The 22,792-nt window shown below is 37.0% G+C and overlaps 1 protein-coding gene across 9 annotated transcripts in view; it reads left to right on the top strand.

Annotated features, from left to right (window-relative positions):
- The window catches only part of LOC131434995 (TWiK family of potassium channels protein 18), a 94,172-nt gene that overhangs the window by 4,864 nt on the left and 66,516 nt on the right, over nucleotides 1-22,792 (top strand). The window lies entirely within an intron of this gene.

Genomic DNA, 22,792 nt, shown 5'->3' with positions numbered 1-22,792 from the left:
TTTTTCCAGAATTATCGTTTAACAAAATAAATTCAAATGTTTTGCATGAGAAAAAGCATAATTCGAACAACATTTCGTAATTTTTTCGTTGAAGAATATTGAGAAATAAGTCAGTAAAGAGATGTTTTTGAGGACGCTTCTTAAAAATCATGATTTGCGGTGTCCACTGCATCTCAGCGCAGACTAATCAGAAATGAACAAATGAACGCAGCATAGTTATAGTAGAAAATTTTCTAGACCCCAACGTTTCTGTTTTATTTTTTAGAATTTTTTAAAGTTTTGGTGGTGGTTCAAAGTGAAATCTACGATTTTTCACGAAAAAATCCGCCATTTTGTAGCTGTAAAACCACCCCAAAGTGACACGGACTTTCAAAACCTTCTTTCGAGAAAAACGCGTTCAATGTTTTTTGTCTATAAAATCAATGGAATCAATTGATTAATCAAGGGATCCTGTATTTTCAAAAAGTCATATATTTTTTTTAATAATTTATTATAATGAAACATTTCAAGAATGTTTTGTCAAGTTTTGAAGTCCATCGAAGTAGAAAGCTTGGGCCTGTGCGCCAAGCTCTTGCTTTTTCTCAGAATGAGATATCCATCTATAAAGGTCCATAACTTCCAGAGTTTCGTTCCAATAGGCTTGAAAATTTCATAGAATATTATTGAAATGTTTTACAAAAAGAAAATATAAAGAAAATAATAAATGATCTTTCAAAAGTGTTAGACCCTACCCGCCCCTTTAGACGAAACATAAAACTACGTAAGTAAGCACTTTGAACAAAACGGTCACCCATGATGTATCAACATTCTCAAATGAGTTAAAACATTTTAAACAAAATGGTTGACTCATTTTAGAGCATATTGAAATTTTTCAGAAGCTATACAAAAGAGATAATGGGCCGTATGAATAAAACGTAGCATGCATGAATTTCGGTAGTAAATGCTACATGTGGACCACGTTCCTGTCAAAAACGAATTGGGCTTTGATCTGCTTCCCCACCCCCCATACTCGCCAGATTTAGCCCCCAGTGACTACTGGCTCTTTTCTGATCTTAAAAAAATGCTCAAGGGAAAAAGATTTGGCTCAAATGAGGAGGTTTTTTCCATTTTTTAAACAAACTACAAAACGACTTTACTCCAACCTCGATAACTCAGCTGTTTGTGGTAGGATCGACTTAAAATTTTGACTCGTTTCAAGCAAAGGTTAGTACTCTAGAAAGACGTGGTTACTGGCTTACTACGAGCGCCATCTCTGCTTTAGTCTCGGGACTTATTGATCCATGTGTTAGTGTAGTACTGTTCGGTAGGTAGCTCTAGAGATTGCTACTTGTGTGTTTGTGGATGAAGTGAAGTATAAAAAATTTAACAAAGTGACAATTTGCAGCAGTAAGTACAGTTTTTGCTTTGTGCATGCTTATTCCAACTTTTTCGTGTCGATACGACATGCAGTAAATGCTAAATTTCGAAATGAGCATTAACTACATGTTCGCACTTGTTTTTTTATTCATACCTCCGTGAACTTTGTTTTTGAGAAGACACTACAAACAACAGACTTTACCACATTTTATTCATACGACTCATTGGGCAAGAAACAAAGCAAATATCACTTTTTTTTTATTTTTATACTTTACTTCATCAACAAACACACAAGTAGCAATCTGTAGAGCTACCTACCGAAAAATTGTAGTAAACACTACAGTTTGTAGCATGTTCAAATGTTGTTGTGTAGTAAAGTCTCTGCTTTTGACAGGAACGTGATCCACATGTAACGTTTACTACCGAAATTCAAGCATGCTACGTTTTATTCATACGGCCCAATGTAAGTGTAGAATAATGAAATACCAATTCACTTTTGAGTATGTTGGGAAAAAGTTACCAGTTCATCGCTATCTACATTGAATTTTTTTCAGTGTGCCCTATCGATTTCATACTACTCTTTCTTTGATAGCATTTTTATCGATTTCGTACTATTCTTTCTTTGATGCGTTATCAAATAACGCACATTTTAGCAATCATGAAAAGAAAAAGAGCTAAAAATACTTAATGATCGTCTACCATTCCACACATAACCTTACTGGCCCGTTTCTGTAGCACTCACTTGAATACATACCTTGGATATCCATTTTAAAGGATAGACATCGGGTTTCCACGATTTCACTACTTTGAGAAAAAGAAAATGAAATGACACGGGAATTGTTTGTCCGTTTTCAAGTGCCAAAACACTACTGGTTCAAAACAAATATTTGTGTTGATTATTTCAAATTTATTGCACGAAAGAGCTGTTACTAGATGTGCCATATGACACTCTGGTATGTCAAATAAGCATTTTTTGTTGTATACATACCCTAGAAAGCCATCAAATATTTGTTCGGTGAGTGAAATATACGACCAACTTACCAAACATTCGAATTCATAACTCAAAATCCGCATTAGTTCATAAAGTTTCCAATAAATCAGAGAAACAGCTCGTAGATAGCTGCAGGATTCAGTAGCACTCTGTCGAGCCCTGAGAATGAGTAATAAAAAACCCATCCCAGGGTGACACTTTTACGAGCTCGCACTTGCCATTCGATGCTTCTCGTGGATTGCCCAGTATCGGTATAAATTGGTTCCCGATTATTCCAGCCAACGCTATTGAGAAAGTATGCCGCGTGAAAAACATTCCGCCTTACTGTTACCGATTGCTTTTGAAAAGTGCCACTCGAATAAAGTTCCTAGTGAAATATTATCATCATTCAAAATCCCATCAGCTAAGTCAGCAGGTTAAGTAGACATTAGAAACACTTGCTATTTCTATAAATGACAAACCAAATATCATACCATTCAACATAGGGTAACTGTTTCCCTAATCATATTAGTTCCACTATTCATCTCATACAATGAAACCATTAGTTAGAGTGAAATCTGCTATCTCTATTCAATGCATTGGCTTAACTAATAATATGAAAATTGATGCACCCGCTTTGAATTCTTGCGTTGCTTTTGCACCTTTTCATAATAATTTAAAAGAGATATTGATTTTTATGGTACAAGCAAAGTTATTTATTCGATTACATCACAATCCGAATTATTGAACGAATAATCAACAAGTAACTCGACTAATGAGATGATTTTTTGAGCAATTACCCTACGTATAGGTAGCTTGTCCTCAGTTCAGCAGTCGGTAGCGATATTTACTTAAGATATCTTATATGTCACAATCGCACAGACGCGGTCTATAGAAATAAACCCGAGGCATGTTGCTAATTAAATGTTGATCTGTATCTGATCATCGAGAGACAGCTTAGCAAATGTTACTGTTGTCTGATATTTTCTCGAAAGTTTTCTACAGTTTGTCTTGTTTCGATCTCAATCCATGCCGTAGATAGGTGATATTGGTGTCGAGAAATGGAACAGCTGGGAATTTTCTCTATATGTCGTCTTCCGAATGGCATTCCTCTATATGTATGTTGACGATAGAATGCGGTAGTTTCAAACCCTTTTGCTGCGTCGAATCTCATCGTCCCTTTTACATACGGCTGTGCGAAATGTTTGACAGTTGAAATTCTCATATTGCTTGTCGACAAATGTCGCAGATGTCATTGTGAACGTGGTTTGAAGTATTGCATTATACAATTTGTGCTCTGGCAGGTGCGACGATTTATTATTTTAGCTTCTAACTATCTGTAAGTATTGACAAATCGGAAACAAACCTATATTTTTATAAGATATGTACTCAAATTTATTTATTTTACTGATCCAAATGTAGGGAAATAAAACTTGAAACTTATAATGTTGAACATGGGTTGCGGAAGTCTAGAAGTTGTGCAATATTCTTCTAAAACAAATTCACCAGAATGGAACGAAAAACAAAGATTCCGGAGATATATGGCATTGGTCAAGTAAGAGCTAAGGAATGATATGATCACTTGGCATGATCCAGTGTTGACTAGCAAAGCCTTATGGTATTACATTCCTGTAGTGGAATTTGACCTTCTGTTTCAACACACTTCGCAGCCGATTCAGAGTGTATAGAACCATTGCATGGCTGGTGCTACGATCCTACTGACACTGCGAATCCATCCAGGTATGGGCTCGAACATACGACAACTGGTTTGTTAGACCAGTGCCCTATGCATTGAACCGCCAACCCGGGACCAGTGTTGACTGCTGTCGTTATATCGCTGTTAATGGTTGGAAATTGTAATTAGTATTACATTTTCGAACAGTTTTGGGTATATTTTCGTCATGAGTTACGTTTTACTTCCGGTGCTTCAGGAAACCTTCACAGAAATAAATTATGAATTTTACAGGTGATATAATTCTACAAACGATACAGTTCATAACTACATAACATAACCGCAATATTCCATTCGTGCAGAATTTGACTAACTCCGAGTATAATTTGCACTCGGCTGCCAAGTGCCGCTTTTTGGGTTTATATGTATCAATTATTCATTAGACAGATATGTATTCAGTCGATTAACTGATGTGTTTTGTGATCTAATGTTTCTCGGTTTAAGTCGCGCTGTTGCTATCGATTTTTGTTTTTTTCATTCGATTTCAAGCCATGTAAATTTCAAACCAAACAATTTTACATGTTATTGAATAGTAATTTGTGTGAAATATGATGCTTCATATATGTGCATATTTTTGGATGTAAATTCACTTGCTATTATTGAAGCAAGTTTTCAATATTTAACTCATACCTAACTATGAGTAGTAAATAGTAAATTTACAGACATAATCAAGCTTGAAAAATGACACATTAAACTTTTTTTATCATAAATACGGCAATACACATAAGTTTTTTTCGCCGTGGCATCCACAATACATAGTACTTCAAACCTAATACATTTCGAATATCATATTAATATTTTGGTATTCATTAGTTAATCTAAACACTGTTATCAAGCGATTTGCTATTATAAATTACATTAAATAAAATACATTCATTTTGTACATGATCTTATAACTAATTCAAGTTTGTTTGTATCAGTTCATCACTTTTATTCAATATAAGATAGCTGGTTATTGGTTGAACTCATGGAAGAGAAAACAGTCTAACATAAAATAAAATTTAAATTGGAAATCTAATGGACTTAATGAAATGATAAAGAAGTTTCATGAAAGGAAGGTCACGACAAGCAAGAATGTCGTGAACTGGGACATTGGATAGTCTACCTAGGCTACGCAAGGAATTTATTAGTTGAGATCTGACATCACAATACTCCACGCATGTCCAAACGACATGATCAATATCGCGATAACCTTCGCCACAACCACAATGATTAGTCTCGGAAAATCCAATTCGAAGGAGATGTGCATCTAACGTGTAGTAATTGGACATGAGTCTGGACATCACACGAGTGAAGTCCCTAGTCACATCCAGTCCCTTGAACCATGCCTTTGACGATATTTTAGGAATAATTGAGTGCATCCACCGACCCAGATAATGTTTATCCCAAGAAGGTTGCAAGCTGACAAGCGTTCTTTGGCGAGACGCGCTATAGAATTCGTTGAAAACAATCGGTCTCTCATAAATTTCACACTCAAAAGCACCACATTTGGCTAAAATATCGACTCTTTCATTGCCTGAAAAGGAGAAATGAGCCGGGACCCAAACTATTGTGATTTGAAAATTATTATTCAATATGACGTTCAGGCACTGTTTTGTTTCGTCCAAGAAAAACGGTTTAATTTTGCCAGAAGCGTTTGAGCGAATGGCTTCAATTGCACTCAGACTATCTGTGAAGAGGAAATAGTGGTTGGGAGATAATGTGACGATTACACTCAAACTATAATGAACTGCTCCTAACTCTGCTATATAAACAGATGCAGGTTCTTGAAGCCTAAATGAGTGGCCTCTTCAATTCGTGATCCGTCCGTGTAAAATATTTTCTCAGAGTCAATATGCCTGAACTTACTTGTAAATATTTTTGGGATTTCCATCGAGCGTAGGTGTTCCGGGATTCCACGTGCTTCGCGCTGCATGGATGTATCGGAAAATAAAGTTGAGTCAGGGACATTTAGGAGGCTGTCACGGATAGGAATATATCTTGAAGGGTCGATTTCCTGTGACATATGGTTAAAATATACTGTCATGAATCTTGTTTCGGATTGAAGCTTAACTAGCCTTTCGAAGTTATTAATAACCAGGGAATTCAGTATTTCAGATCTTATTAGCAGTCGCGATGAAAGCTCCCAAAAACGATCTTCCAATGGAAGAACTCCCGCCAGAACTTCAATACTCATTGTATGTGTCGAATGCATGCAGCCTAAGGCAATTCGCAAACAACGATACTGAATTCGCTCCAGTTTGATAATATGAGAATTTGCAGCGGAACGAAAGCAAACGCATCCATATTCCATCACTGAAAGTATCGTTGTCTGATACAATTTTATTAGATCTTCCAGATGAGCACCCCACCAGGATTTTGATATTGTTCGAAAAAAAATTACTCTTTGTTGACATTTTGTTATCAGATACCTAATGTGTCCTCCCCACGTGCATTTGGAATCAAACCACACCCCAAGGTATTTGAAAGTCAAAACCTGTTGTATCATTCTTCCCATCATATGAAACTGAAGCTTCGCTGGATCATGCTTTCTTGAAAAGACGACCAGCTCTGTTTTCTCCGCAGAGAATTCGATATCCTGATGAACAGCCCAAACGAACAAGTTATCTAAGGTATCTTGCAATGGTTTATGCAGATCAATAGCTTTGGGTCCAGTAACTGAAACCACGCCATCATCTGCCAATTGTACATGGGGTTACCTGACAGCTGTCAATGTCATTCACGTGGAAATTATAGAGCAGCGGACTGAGGCATGAGCCTTACGGGAGACTCATGTAGCTAATTCTGAATGTTGCCAAATCGCCATGTGAAAAATATATGCATTTCTCTGACCAAAGGTTACATTTTTACAGTTGATTTGATTGAATATTTATGCATTTTTTTATATTTACATGTTTCAAATGTAATTTTAAGTTACTGGATGAAAGGCTGGGTATGTTTGATACAGATTTACGTCGTTTTTGTAAAATAAGGTCATTTAACGATTCACGATTTTGTAAATTGAATTATACTCGGATTTACGTCACTTGTAAATTTCAAAATTGTTGTATGTGTACTTTATAATACATTGTATTTTAGGAGAATGCTAGTATACACAGATAAAAATATTAAGTAAACTTACATTAATTTTCATGCACATATTTGAGGTAGGAAATTGAATATAAAGTTTCTTCACACACAGTTAGAAAAAATCTTGTGATTGTGCATCTTATGAGATACACATTAATGGAGCGTTCAGACAAATTTGAATATAAGAACATTTAAAATTGTGTGATTTGAAAATTAGATGACTTGAATTTGAATGAAATAAATAACAAATGATCGATAGCAACAGGCCAACTTGAACCGAGAAACATTAGTTCACAAAGATCTAGAGTGCCCATAACCAGAGTGACGACTTCTCATCCGTAATGTTGGCAATAGTTCAACACATTTAATTCGAAATGTTGACAGTGTCGCTAGCTTTACATTGTAATTGACAGGCCGTTTGCTCGTTTGAAACTGGAAGCTGTCATTCCAAACGAACAGCTGTCGTCACTCTGGTTATGGGTTCTCTAAGTCAATCAACTAAACCACAGAAGCACATATCTACTTGTTGAATAATTGATACATATGAATGCATACAGCGGCACTTGATAGCCGAGAGCAAATTACACTCAGAGCGTGTAAAACACTGTGCGAGTGAAATATGGCGTCATTTGAACAATTATATAGTTGTGAATTGTATCGTTTATAGAATTACTATTTGATCAAAAAGCTCCCGGAATTTATTCAGAAAATTGAAAATACAAGATTATTGTCCCCTTCAAAGTACTCCCCATAGACAGCAACACACTTATGCCAGCGATTGATCCAATCCTCGAAACATTTTTAATATTCAGTTTTTGGTATGGCTGGGTGATGAAAAGCGTTACACGGAACAGTTACTTGAGTCGACCGAATAGGAAAAAGTCGCAGAGAGTCATATCAGGTGATTTCGGTGGTTGCTGCATGGTATTCGTTTCGGTTTTAGCCAAATGTTCACGGATAACGATGGCATTGTGTGACGTTGCGTTATCGTGATGCAAGATCACTCACCTCTGCCATCTTTTAGTAGTCAATTCGACACCTCTGCCATCTTTTTAGTAGTCAATTCGCGGTCAACGGTCATTTCCAGATGTGACAACCTAAAATAAATCTAATCGGGTTACTGAGAGCGTCACACGGTGGTTATATATTTTCATGAACATATTTGAAGCAGACACTTAAACATAAAGTAACGTTACAATTCTGTATGTTTCAATATAATGTATACAGCTCTATTAATTAAAAATTCAATGTAATCCAATTTAGTTTAGTAACGTTACAATTCTGTATGTTTCAATATAATGTATACAGCTCTATTAATTAAAAATTCAATGTAATCCAATTTAGTTTTGCATCGATGATGGTTTTCAATCAAACTTTTGATTCAACCCATGTCTATTCCATGTTACTATTGATTTACATGTCGTGTAAATTTCATTATTTCTTTCTGTGTGGTATAGAGTCACCTGTAAAATTCTATTTTTTTTCGATGTGTGGTTTTCAAAATCAAGATTTTTTTTCGATGTGTTGTTTTCAATCAAGATTTTGATTCAACAACTCTCCATTTCAAATTAGGATTGATTCTTTAAACGAGTATATATATATATATATATATATATATATATATATATATATATATATATATATATATATATATATATATATATATATATATATATATATATATATATATATATATATATATATATATATATATATATATATATATATATATATATATATATATATATATATATATATATATATATATATATATATATATATATATATATATATATATATATATATATATATATATATATATATATATATATATATATATATATATATATATTTATAAGAGAACATCACATTACTGACGTAAGAAATTAATCGATTCATTGAGCAACAACAAAAATACTACATTCTAGTGCGGGCAGCGCCCCCTCTGAAATCACCTCTCTCTATCTGCATTGTTTGCCCGGAATACCCAAAGCTAGGGGCTATCTCTCAGTTAAACTCCGAACGAGCGGCAGCGAGGTCAGACAGCAGGTCATCAAAAACGATGTGGCGTAGCATTAGACCTTTCAAAATCTCAATAAATTAAAACAAATTGTATTAAGCAGTACGTTGATCTGATATGCCAAACGACCATCGCAGTACCAACGATCCTGCTTTAATCCTTTAAGTACCAACGATCAGCTTTAATCCTGATACCTATATCGAGTTTGCTCACATTTCCGTTGCTAGGTGCGAACTCAACACAGTTTCGTGAAAAGTGTTTATTAGATAAAATTACGCTGGAGCAGCTTCAGTTTTCTCAAGTGAAAACGACATAATTTATCACTTTCAAAAACGGCTTGCTTTGATTTACGTACTGGTCTTACAAGACAGTTGTCGTATGTTCGGGCCCCGACCTGGAAGGGTTCTTAGTGTCAGTTGGATCGTTGCACCAGCCATGCAATGATTCTGTACGCTATGAATCAAAATGAATTGAAATATAAGCTCAATTTTCGCATAAGGAATGTAATACCAAGGCGGATTTAGGAGTGCGCAAACGTACACTCAGCAAAAATGATCTTCGATTGTCATTAGAACGACTTATGACTATCAGATAAGGATTATGACTGCATTCCATACGTTTGTCTTGTAATATAAATTGGAAATTTTTCAACACTCTTCAAAATATTTATAACATAATCTGATGAAATTTACAAAAATGTTGAAACCAATTCATACTGAAAACTAATCACATAAAATGTATTTGAGGTTTAGACGGGCCGTGATCATACAAGTTAAATTTTTGCGCTCTTCAAAAGAAAACATTGCTTTTCCATTGGTTATGGTACATTCTTGACGCATGTCGGCTCTCCGAAATACTCTTTAAGAGACTATTCACACATTCACACACGCCGGACGGAAGCTATACTGACGACGAGCTGCACTGAATCGGCACGGTGCCGGATAGGTGTGAATGCGCGCATAGAAAACAAATGAAATAATATCAGTATCCGTGCACGGTGTCGTGCCGGCACTGAACTGGACCAGATATGTGCGTGAATAGTCCTTAACAGCTACTTTCAAGACAGGAATATATAAGATGAAATCGTGACTGACAAAATAAAAAATATACGGGTCTAATATTTTTCGAAGGACATATTTTTCTAATATTTTTCGAAGGACCATTGGGAATCGATACTTGATACGGACTCCTGATTACCGACGCGTAAGTGACTTAACTACACTTATGGTGAGTTTGTTTTTCCTGCACCCATCGGTGAACAATGTAAGCAGGCATGGCAGTCGCCGGTAATCATCTACTCTACGAACAGTGAGATACAGTTTTAAATCATCTGCGTAGACTAATTTACATCCAGCTCCCAGAAGCAACGCCACATCGTTGAAGAATAACACGAATAACAAAAGTCCTAAGTTACTGCCTTGTGGGACACCTGATTTATTTGAAAACTCGGATGATGTGCTGTGGTCTATTTTCACGCGTTATTTCTTATCGGATAGATATGAGTCCAACCAAGATACAAGTTGCGATGATAATCCAAGGCGAGACAATTTACAAAGAAGTATTTTATGATCTATTTTTTTCAAAAGCAGCTTTGAGATCGCTATAGATAATATCCATTTGTGTATTAGCTTCCATACTAGTTATGCACTGGGATGTAAATAACAAAAAAATCATAGTAACTGATCTTCCAGGCATAAAACCATGCTGATCGAATGAGATACACTTCTTTGCGCGATCCAGAATGGCAACACTAACAATTATCTCGAATAATCTTGACGATGCCGAGAGGCTTGTTATTCCGCGATAATTCGCTACATTAAGTCGATCACCACCTTTATAAATGGGACAAATAAGCGACTGTTTCCATATACGAGGGAACCTAGCTTGGTCAAACCATCGATTGAAAATGATACTCAATGGTTCTCCAGAAGTTGAAATACAGCGACACAAAACAACGGCTGGTATACCATCCGGTCCAGGAGAAAAGGAGCGATTAAGTTTTTTTTTTTTGCTGCTAGCTCAACCAAGTTTGGTGTAACGGTAAAAATATCCAAATCAAATAAATCGGTAGTTACATTTGAAGCAGCTTCATTCGCGTCAAATGTCGTATTAGAACAACTCGAGGAAACACCACACAAATAGTTCACACGCTTCTGTAATTGACGCAGAAACCGCATTGTTCAAAATACGTTGGAGGGGATTGCAAAACATTTTCTCTTTGCATTTACGACTCGCCAGAAATTACGATGGTTTCTTCGGAGGTTTGTCTGCACTTTAAGTACATACGATCTATACAATGTCGCATTTAGTGAGTGATATGCACTTACAGATTGATGAAATTTCATAGTATTTTCCAAGCATCGATTCCGCCGTAGCTTCGGTGGACAGGAATTCCGCTCACGTTTTAAGTGACGTAATTTTGATATTATGAAATATTGATAGAGATCGTATATCAGTTTCTCAGGGAATAGTTGTATATAAAATTTTTTATTCAGGCCAATTCGTGTACAAGCTTTACGTGGCCGATTGAGCCATGTTTTGTTAGATTTTTTTTTGTATTCGATCTTGTTGTCACTCTTTTTCTAGGGGGAGAAGTGCTTCCATTTCCATCTAGCGAGGATTGAATGTCACTTTGTCCGTGGCTCATCATATCATCTATTGCTTCATCATCGGAATTGTGGGTGGTTTCCGTTTTCTTTTTGTTTTCCTTGTTGATAGCTGTCTTGGGTTTGTTGCTAGTTGCTGTAGATGCACTTTGTACATCAGTTGCAGTTGATAGTTGGTTTGATGGTGAAAGTGTTTTTGAAACAAGAGTACTGCGTTTAATAGTCACCGTTGTTGAGTGGTTGACCTTGTTTTTAGTTCAAGATGTTTTTTTCGCAGTGTCAGTGCAGGGTTAACCGTAGTGAGAAGGTTGTTCATAAAACTAACAAGCAATCGGCTAACTCTCATAGGTAACCAACGATTTACAAGGATGCATTGCGTCCTGACCACAAGTTACAAATAATGGAATTGCCCTATGCAACATGGCACTCGCACGCCATTCCAGATATCGGGGAAAAATGCCGCCATAGTTTCCTTTCGATGAAAAGAATTTCTCGGTACTGTGACATATTTTCTCAAACGAAATGATTACTGGCCTGCGGGGGATGGTCATTTACTCGTAATTCTATGGCATCATCCACCACGTGCACATGTATTTTATATTAAACATTATCATACTCGACACTGTGCACCTCGTTGTTAATCAAGGCGAATGCAATTGAATCTCTTTCACGTTCAAACATAATATACGCAGAGTAAGACGCCTTATTGAATTGAATCTCACTTACATCATTAACGTCTAGATGCATTCGTTCTTCGAGTAAGATATCCATTTCGTTTGCTGCTGGTCTAACTTTGCAGCGTTTGAAGCGTTTCGTATTTGCCCATTTCGTATACTCAGCCATCTGACACCGGTATGTGAGCACCAGCCATTTGAAAGTATACCGATTACGTTGAGCCCCTCGCGTTTCGAGCCCCAAACACTGCGATGTTTTGATACTCATATGAATTGTGAAAATTATCTCCACTTGATGTCCCAAAACAATGTCTGCTGTATTTTAGGTAAACCGACAAGTTATTGTGAGAGAGTCGACGCAAAATTCACTAATTTTTGAGCACTAAACAAGGTAAACGCGTTAAACAAATGCCTTACTGTTTGTTTGTTTAAGTTGCAATCAGCTGATTTTGAAGTTCCGATTTTGATCTCATCAAGATGGCGTCGTGACAGGGGGCCGCGTATACTCTATTGTCTTTGTTTCTGTCGTCTCGACGCTAAGCAATTTTCGACTGTGTCGGATAAGATGCAAACAAGAACTAAGTCAGCACAATGGACACTTATTGTGTTTACCCAGTGAAATAGTAACGTTTGAAAGTGATTTTGAAAATAGTAAGCCTGGAAATGTTGCTGATTGAGATTAATCTTTGTTTTTCGTTTTTCTGTACATTCAAACATAGTTGCCAATATCGAAAACCAACTACCAGATAATAAAAAAATAATAGAATTGTTAGTTGAATCAAAAATTGTTAGTTATATTAACCAAGACAAGAAGTGACAATTACAAAATTGAAATTTTATGTACGGTGGGTTCTCTGTCTATACGTATGAAATTCACATTCTGTTGAATTACAATTGCATATGATACTTTAGGCAATGCTTTGATTCTAAGCCATAGAACAAGCAGGTAAATCATGCACGGTCGGAGATAATGTCGTTTGACACAACGCGACCCACTATAATAAAATATATTTTTAATTGGATCAAACTTTGTATATGTAGGTACAAAAAGAAAAATATATCATGCCGCACTAGCAAATGATTTTTATTTCAAACCCAGTTGTTTATTTCCATACCGAGTCTGTTTGTTTGTACCACCCAAGCGGCTGTGTGTGAACTGCAATATAAGCCAGATTTCGGTGATAGAGAGCGACTGGCGTTCGAGTCAAAATACCAGATCTGCTTGATTAAAAGTAAATGTTTGTAGTGTTTATCAGAGTGGTACTGCCAGACAGTATGCACTGCCTGAATACTTGTACGAGCAGAGAGTCTGGTTGACGAAAAAACCGACTGACGACCAGCAAGGAATGTTGAAGAACTAATGAACTAATGATTCAATGCTAAGTGGTATTGTTTGCGGCTAGGTGTTATATTTTAATGAATATGCAGATCTTATTTACAAACGAGTACAACAAATTTATATTGTTTTATGTCGAAGATGCCTTCATGGTCCATTGTTTTCTCGTCAAAACATTTGTTTTGTCATCTAGGGGTTTGGCTACAAGTAACCGGTTTGTACTACGAGCACATGACTGTTATTAGTAGTTTATGTTGAACTGGTCTTAATACAATTCGCTTACTTGTAACCCATCCTCTAGATGACCACTAACTGGATATGACACGTCAAATCTGCCCACTGAATAAAAAAATATCTATACTTAAAAAAAATTTCTCATGAAGAACCGAATTAAATGCTACTCATCCACGTTACACATGTTTTCATTATTTTTTTATTCTGCAGAGTATGCAAAAAAATCTACATTTAACGCTACGCTTTGTGCTTTACGTATTTACTTATTCAATTATTCAAATCAAATTTTCAAAGTCAAATTATCAGATATTTCAAGTTTACATGTATACATAATATCATTCAGTAAAAACCATTCAAGCGAAGAGGTTGTGTTTCGATTGTACTGGCTCGTGAGTTAACAGCTGCTACCGAGACAATTCTAAGCTTCAGGTAGTTAAACTGCCCATAGCAAACGCAATATTCGGGGCGTTTCCCGACTGGAAAGCTAGCAACGAAGGCCATCCCGTTCATACGCACAGAGGTGTAGAGACACAGAGGTGCGAGAGCATAGAAGTGACGAGTCACAGAGGTGCCATCGCATAAAGGTGCGAAGACGAAGGGGTGCAAAGGCACAGAGGTGCTAAAGCAACCCAGTGCTGATCTACCAGGTACCAGAATTTGTACGCTGCGTAGGATCAAAAGAGACGGCATATATCGCGAGGTGCTACACTGCAAGCATCGCATTTGATCGCCACCAAGAGCAAAAGCACTGTACCTGGGGTCAGGTACAGCAAGTGCAGTGGTGTTCACAACGACGGCAGAGCAACTGAGATAGCAGTAAACGACAGAAGACTGCCAATTGGAAACAGCAAAAGACTGCCAATTGGAAATCGTTGGAAGAGCTTCACGTCGTTCTTCACGATAAAGGAACAGAGACATCAGCTACAAGGTAGATTTAATTTAATTTATTTTTTATTTCTTATATCTGAAATTTTACTAAACATAAGTTTTTATTTTGGTATTATTAATTTACAAAAAAAATTTAATGTAATGGATGATCTCATGGAAGATCATCCGAATCCGATTCCGGATACTAGTAAAAGTTTAAATACTCCGAGGGCTAAACATTATCCACAGGGTACCACTGGGCCATGGATAGTCTATCTTCGAAAAAAAGAAAAGATTTTAAACTTGATGCAAATTACAAAGGATTTGACATCACATTTCTCTGAAGTTAAAGAAATCTGTAAGGTTAATAGAGATAAAATTCGAGTTGTAGTTAACGACTTGAAACAGGCAAACGATATTGTAACCTGTAAATTATTTGCTATTGAATATCGAGTTTACATTCCATCGAAGGAGGTAGAAATTGACGGTGTTGTGACTGAAGCAAGTCTGACAGCAGATGATTTACTTAAAAATGGAGTTGGCCGTTTTAAAAACTCCATGCTTGAGGGAGTTAAGATACTCGAGTGCAAACAATTGTACTCAGCATCTATTGTCGATGGAAAAAAGTCTTATCGTCCCTCAGATTCGTTTCGCGTAACATTTGCCGGATCTGCATTGCCTAGCCATGTCTATATCGATAAAATTCGTCTTCCTGTTCGGCTTTTCGTACCGCATGTTATGAATTGCACGAACTGTAAAAAATTCGGACATACAGCTACTTACTGTAGTAATAAGTCCAAATGTATCAAATGTCAAGGGCCTCATAAGGATAATCTTTGCGATAAAGATGTTGAAAAATGTGTTTATTGTGGGGAAAGCCCTCATGATGATCTTTCAGTGTGCGCTGCATTTAAGCTGCGTAAAGACAAAATGAAGCTTTCTTTAAAAGCACGGTCTAAGCGCACATATGCAGAAATGCTCAAAACGGTCATACATGTCTCCCCTTTGGAAACCGAAAACGGTTTTTCAAATCTTGCGGAGCCAGAGGAATCTGACTCTGACGGAAATAGTGAAGATACCTCGTTTGTCACTCCTCAAGGGTCTGTTAAGAGGAGATTAACAAACCACAAAATACCAAAAAAGACACCTAAAATTATACCTTCAAAAAAAGATCCCCGTGTTAAAGCTAAAAAGCCAAATTTAAAACCAAAAACTGTGCCTCCTGGTTTGTCAAATTCACAAACCAATCCAGGAACTAGCTCAAGAAAAGACAATAATCCAGTGGGCTCCATTTCACATTCATCAACAGGATTACTGAAATTTTCGGAAATTGTAGAATGGATTTTCGCTGCATTCAATATTTCTGAACCTCTAAAGACCATCATAACAGCATTCCTTCCAATAGCTAGAACTTTTTTGAAGCAGTTATCAGCTCAATGGCCAGCTCTTTCAGGTTTTGTATCATTTGATGGATAATTTATCATCCGCCGCAAATGATTCAATCACTGTCCTGCAGTGGAATTGTCGAAGCATCATGCCAAAACTTGATTCATTTAAAGTTTTGTTGCATAGTCAAAAATGTGATGTATTTGCTTTGTGCGAAACATGGCTTACATCAAACATAGCCTTAAATTTTAATGACTTTAACATTATACGTCTCGACAGAGACTCCCCGTATGGTGGAGTGCTTTTAGGAATTAAGAAATGTTATTCCTTTTATAGATTAAACATTCCTTCGACTTCTAGTATAGAAGTTGTTGCTTGTCAAATAAACATTAAAGGAAAGGACATTTGCATTGCTTCGGTATATATTCCTCCAAGAGCTCAAGTTGGACAACGACAGCTTAATGAAATTGTCGAAGCCCTTCCTGCTCCACGTTTGATTTTAGGAGATTTCAATTCGCACGGAATGATGTGGGGTTCCGTTTACAATGATAGCAGATCATCTCTAATATATAATATTTGCGACAATTTTAGCATGACGGTACTAAATATGGGTAGCATGACACGGATCCCAAGACCTCCTGCACGTCCAAGTGCATTAGATTTATCTCTTTGTTCGACTTCAATTCGACTAGATTGCACCTGGAAAGTATTTCCTGATTTACATGGTAGCGATCATTTACCAATCATCATCTCAATTAGCAGTAACAAAGGCATTGCTAATTCAGTTAATATTCCATATGATTTGACAAAAAATATTGACTGGATTAAATACCAAAGTAATATTTCAAGTGTCTTAACTTCAATGGAAGAGCTTCCCCCACTTGAAGAATATGACTTCCTCGTTTGTTCGATTCTGGAGGCCGCAGAACAAGCCCAAACCAAACGATTTCTTGGTCCATCGTCTAACAGAAGACCTCCAAATCCTTGGTGGGACAAAGAGTGCTCAGATGCTAAACACGCGAAACAAAATGCTTTCAAGACGTTTTTAAAACGAGGAGGAGGAACTCCTCAGAATTTTGAAAAATTCTTGGTTTTAGAAACCAAGTACAAGAACATACTTCGGGTTAAGAAATGCAGCTATTGGAGACATTTTGTGGAAGGTTTGTCAAGAGAAACCTCAATGAGCACTCTTTGGAATACGGCCAGACGAATGAGGAATCGTAACGTAGGAAATGAGAGTGAGGAGTACTCGAATCGATGGATATTTGATTTTGCGAGGAAAGTTTGTCCAGATTCCGTTCCTACGCATAGCATTGTTAGGGAGTCTTCTTCAAATGATGATTCCATTGATAGCCCCTTTTCAATGATGGAATTTTCCATAGCACTCATGTCTTGTAACAATAACGCTCCTGGATTGGACAGAATTAAATTCAACTTGGTGAAGAATCTGCCCGACCTCGCAAAAAGACGTTTGTTGGAATTGTTCAACAAGTTTCTTGAGCAAAATATTGTTCCACCTGACTGGAGACAAGTGAAAGTTATCGCCATTCAAAAGCCGGGGAAACCAGCTTCCAATCACAACTCATATAGACCCATTGCGATGTTGTCCTGCATCAGAAAATTGTTCGAAAAAATTATTCTACGACGTCTCGACACTTGGGTCGAGACGAACGGTTTGTTGTCAGATACTCAGTTTGGCTTCCGTAGAAATAAAGGGACGAATGATTGCCTTGCATTACTTTCGTCTGACATCCAAATTGCCTTCGCTCAAAAGCAACAAATGGCATCTGTATTTTTAGACATTAAAGGAGCATTTGATTCAGTTTCCATTGATGTTCTTTCAGACAAGCTCCACCAACATGGACTCCCAGCGGTTATAAATAATTATTTGCACAACCTTTTGTCAGAGAAACGCATGCATTTTTCACATGGCGATTTGGCAACAATCAGAATTAGCTACATGGGTCTCCCGCAAGGCTCATGCCTCAGTCCGCTCCTCTATAATTTTTACGTGAATGACATTGACAGCTGTCTAGTAACCCCATGTACACTAAGACAATTGGCAGATGATGGCGTGGTTTCAGTTACTGGATCCAAAGCTATTGATCTGCAAAAACCATTGCAAGATACCTTAGATAAATTGTCCGTTTGGGCTGTTCATCTTGGTATCGAATTCTCTGCGGAGAAAACAGAGCTGGTCGTCTTTTCAAAAAAGCATGATCCCGCGCAACTTCAGCTTCATATGATGGGAAGAATAATCGAACAGGTTTTGACTTTCAAATACCTCGGGGTGTGGTTTGATTCCAAATGCACGTGGGGAGGACACATTAGGTATCTGATAACGAAATGCCAACAAAGAGTAAATTTTCTTCGAACAATAACAGGGTCTTGGTGGGGTGCTCATCCGCAAGATCTAATAAAATTGTATCAGACAACGATACTTTCAGTGATGGAATATGGATGCGTTTGTTTTCGTTCCGCTGCAAATTCTCATATTATCAAACTTGAGCGAATTCAGTACCGTTGTTTGCGAATTGCATTAGGCTGCATGCATTCGACACATACAATGAGTCTTGAAGTTCTGGCGGGAGTTCTTCCATTAAAAGATCGATTTTGGGAGCTTTCATCACGCCTGCTAATAAGATGTGATGTGCTGAATCCCATGGTAGTTAATAATTTCGAACGACTAGTCGAGCTTCGATCTCAAACAAAATTCATGACAGTATATTTTAACCATATGTCACAGGAAATCAACCCTTCAAGATATATTCCTATCCGTGTCAGCCTCCTAAATGTACCTGACTCAACTTTATTTTTCGACACATCCATGCAGCGCGAAGTGCGTGGAATCCCGGACCACCTACGCTCTATGGAAATCCCAAAAATATTTTCAAGTAAGTTCAGGCATATTAACTATGAGAAAATGTTTTACACGGACGGATCGCGAATGGAAGAAGCGACAGGGTTTGGTATGTTCAACAATAATGTTTCGGCCTCATTCAAGCTTCAAGAACCTGCATCTGTTTATATAGCAGAGTTAGCAGCAGTTCATTATAGCTTGAATGTAATCGTCACATTATCTCCAAACCATTATTTCCTCTTCACAGATAGTCTGAGTGCAATTGAAGCCATTCGCTCAAACGGTGCTGGCAAAAATGAACCGTTTTTCTTGGGTAAAATAAAACAGTGTCTGAACGACATATTGAATAATAATTATCTAATCACAATAGTTTGGGTTCCGGCTCATTGCTCCATTCCAGGCAATGAAAGAGCCGATATTTTAGCCAAACGTGGTGCTATTGAGGGTGAAATTTATGAGAGACCGATTGCTTTCAACGAATTCTATAGCGCGTCTCGCCAAAGAACACTTGCCAGCTGGCAAGCTTCTTGGGATAAAGATGATCTGGGTCGGTGGATGCACTCAATTATTCCTAAAATATCGACAAAGGCATGGTTCAGGGGACTGGATGTGAGTAGAGATTTCATTCGTGTGATGTCCAGACTCATGTCCAATCACTACACGTTAGATGCACATCTCCTTCGAATTGGACTTTCCGAGACTAATCATTGTGCTTGCGGCGAAGGTTACCGCGATATTGACCATGTTGTTTGGACATGCGTGGAGTTTCGTGATGTCAGATCTCAACTAATAAATTCCTTGCGTACCCAAGGTAGACTATCCAATGTCCCAGTTCGCGACATTCTTGCTTGTCGTGACCTTCCATACATGAAACTTCTTTATCATTTCATTAAATCCATTGGAGTTCCAATTTAAATTTTATTTTATGTTAAACTGTTTTCTCTTCCATGAGTTCAACTAATAGCCAACTATAGGATATTGAATATAAGTGGTGAACTGATACAAACAATCCTGAAATAGTTATAAGATCATGTACAAAATAAATGTATTTTATTTAATGTAATTAAAATAGCAACTCGCTTGATAAAAACAGTGTTTAGATTAACTAATGAGTACCAACATACTAATATGATATTCGAAATGTATTAGGTTTAAACTACTATGTATTGTGGATGCCACGGCGAAGAAAAACTTATGTATATTGCCTATGAAATAAACGTATTTATGAAAAAAAAAAAATGTATACATAATACAAGTTTAGATTTCTATCCCGATCTAGTAAGTGGAAGTATTATCGTTCACAATTTCAATACTGCTTTCACGGTTAATTGAATTGGTCACAGCACATTCGGTATATTTTGGACGCTTTACGTTATAATGGCATATTCACCCCAGAATCCCCTGTCAAACAACCCTAGTCTGCTCAGATTTTATCGTGAACGCTTTCCGAACATTCGAAACATCGGAAACCAAAGATGCACATGCATTCCATTACCGCGTCAACGATATCTCTTCTCGGCGAATGTTTCGCAATAAGTTGGATTGCCCGAAGGGACATGACGATAGCTAGAGCGTGGTCGTGTCTCGTTCATACGTTCAGATGCATAAGGACTTGGCCTTTGCTTACTGATTCCTCCATTAATCACAAGACGCAAACTGTGCATGTCATAAATGTATTTAGAGATCCTCTTAGCACTTGCGAAACTTGATGAAAGCGCGTCTGGGGACGGTCAATTTCCAATTCGCCAATGCAGAACTGCCATCGTCATCGGCTACCATTGGTATACTCTGTAGCATTCTACAGAATGAAGAGCAGTTGCCACATGACACAGACAGCTGGTAGTAGAAGGCATACAAGAGCGAACTCGTTGTGGACTGATTAAAAGTTGATTATGGCAAATGAAGTTATGCTCGAAGGACGCTTTCTGATTTCTAGTTCGATGATTGCCCTCATTGATATCAAATAGATTGAAATAAATTGAAAAGGGATGACGTGTGCGACGATTTGCTAAATTCTTTTTGTTGATAACTGATGTGGGCTATCTGAAAGAATAGATTCTTGGCATATATCAATATAGCTAAGGTCACTATTTATTTACAGATTTATTATCGCTTTCAAAACATATAAAAATCTTCTCATTGGTTGGTAGGAAAACTCTTCTCTTCCGGTGAAACTTTCAACGAGTGAGCACGTCATATCGTGTTAGTGCGGTGAAAAATATATTATTTCACGAGAAAAAAAATATCCCTATTTTGGCGACTTGAGGTTGCAACACAGCGAGGTTTTCGCTGGTAGTGCGAAAAGAAAACCATTGGACTATGAACGAAAATTTACTGGCAATATAACCAAATTTGCTTTGCCATCAATCGGCGTCATCTCGAGAGGGACGCCAACTATAAAGAAGAAGAAAGTAAACTTCTCATCATTTTGTCGACTATCAAAATTGAATATTGCTTGATTATGATTCTACTTATAATCAAGAGAATACAACACAGAACACAGAAGCAATTTCAGTCAACTTTTATTAGTAGCATCTAATAACTCGTCAACTTGTATTAGTAGCATCGAAATTAACTCGGTCATCTCTTCTACTTTTTCTTTGTCATCCACCATCCGTTTTTCGATCACTAACCAGATCTTCATGCCGATTCTAACCCCGTCGTTTTCATTGTCTTCCACCATCTTTCTGGTCACTAATTAAATCTACATGCTGATTCTAACACCGTCGATAACCCACTCTCGTTTACCACCCCATCCCCTCACCAACCCTTATATAACATTTACTTATTCACTTTTTTCTTCTCTCTCGCCTTTTAAGCAAGAGCGCTATTACTGCCCTGCAATGCTTAGTGTCATCAACTAGTTATAGATAGGGTTATAGATTTAGTATTATTTGTTAGTGTTAAACCCAAATGTATATGTTGGATCATTGTAATCTGTTGATACAATGATGAGGAGGTTTTATGCCTGCTGGAAAGAGAGATTGCCAAATTTCATCTCCATCTGGCTTTCCCCTGCTCCAAAATAAATAAATAAATAAATCTACAGTCAAGCATAGTAACAAAAAGGTGACAAATGAAATTTTTGCTCTGGGGATTGCTTAAAAAATGGGTTTAAATCCTTCAGTGATCGTCTTCTATCTTAGGAAACATTTTCATTTCAAGTTTTACAGTTCGTCATGTTTCTGAATATTTACTAATTTATTCGTTTAAAAACATGATCACTACTTCGCATAATTACAACACTATCCAATGTTGGATGGCTTCATAATTAGTAATGTTGACTTCTCAATTGTTTAATTAACGGTTCTAAAATTACTCGTTAAGCAATGATAACCATATACCTATATTCCCAGTAAGCAGGATTATGTCTCACGAAAAGTGGAAACCAACAGACAATCTGTTCGAACACGGTTTCATTTCTTTTGCGCTCATTAAGTTACCTTATGATTTTGGACTCTGGGTTAGTAACTTGGTATAAAAATTCATGCTTGTTTGTTCTAGGCACAAATTGAGAATTGTAGCTGAAAGTTGAAGCTACACAACTGTATAGATTAATTGAGTAAAAACCTAGGTGTAATTGATGTTTTATTTTTCAATTTGTAAAAAGTGTCTGGTTTCGTCCGTTTCTGAAGTTTGGGATTTTGGGTTGGTCACTTCATCGTCACTTTTTTACGGAGAC

Source organism: Malaya genurostris, chromosome 3, assembly GCF_030247185.1.
Source record: "Malaya genurostris strain Urasoe2022 chromosome 3, Malgen_1.1, whole genome shotgun sequence".
Lineage (NCBI taxonomy): Eukaryota > Metazoa > Arthropoda > Insecta > Diptera > Culicidae > Malaya > Malaya genurostris.
Note: the sequence above shows the minus strand (reverse complement) of the source record. Positions and strands in the feature narration are given on the sequence as shown.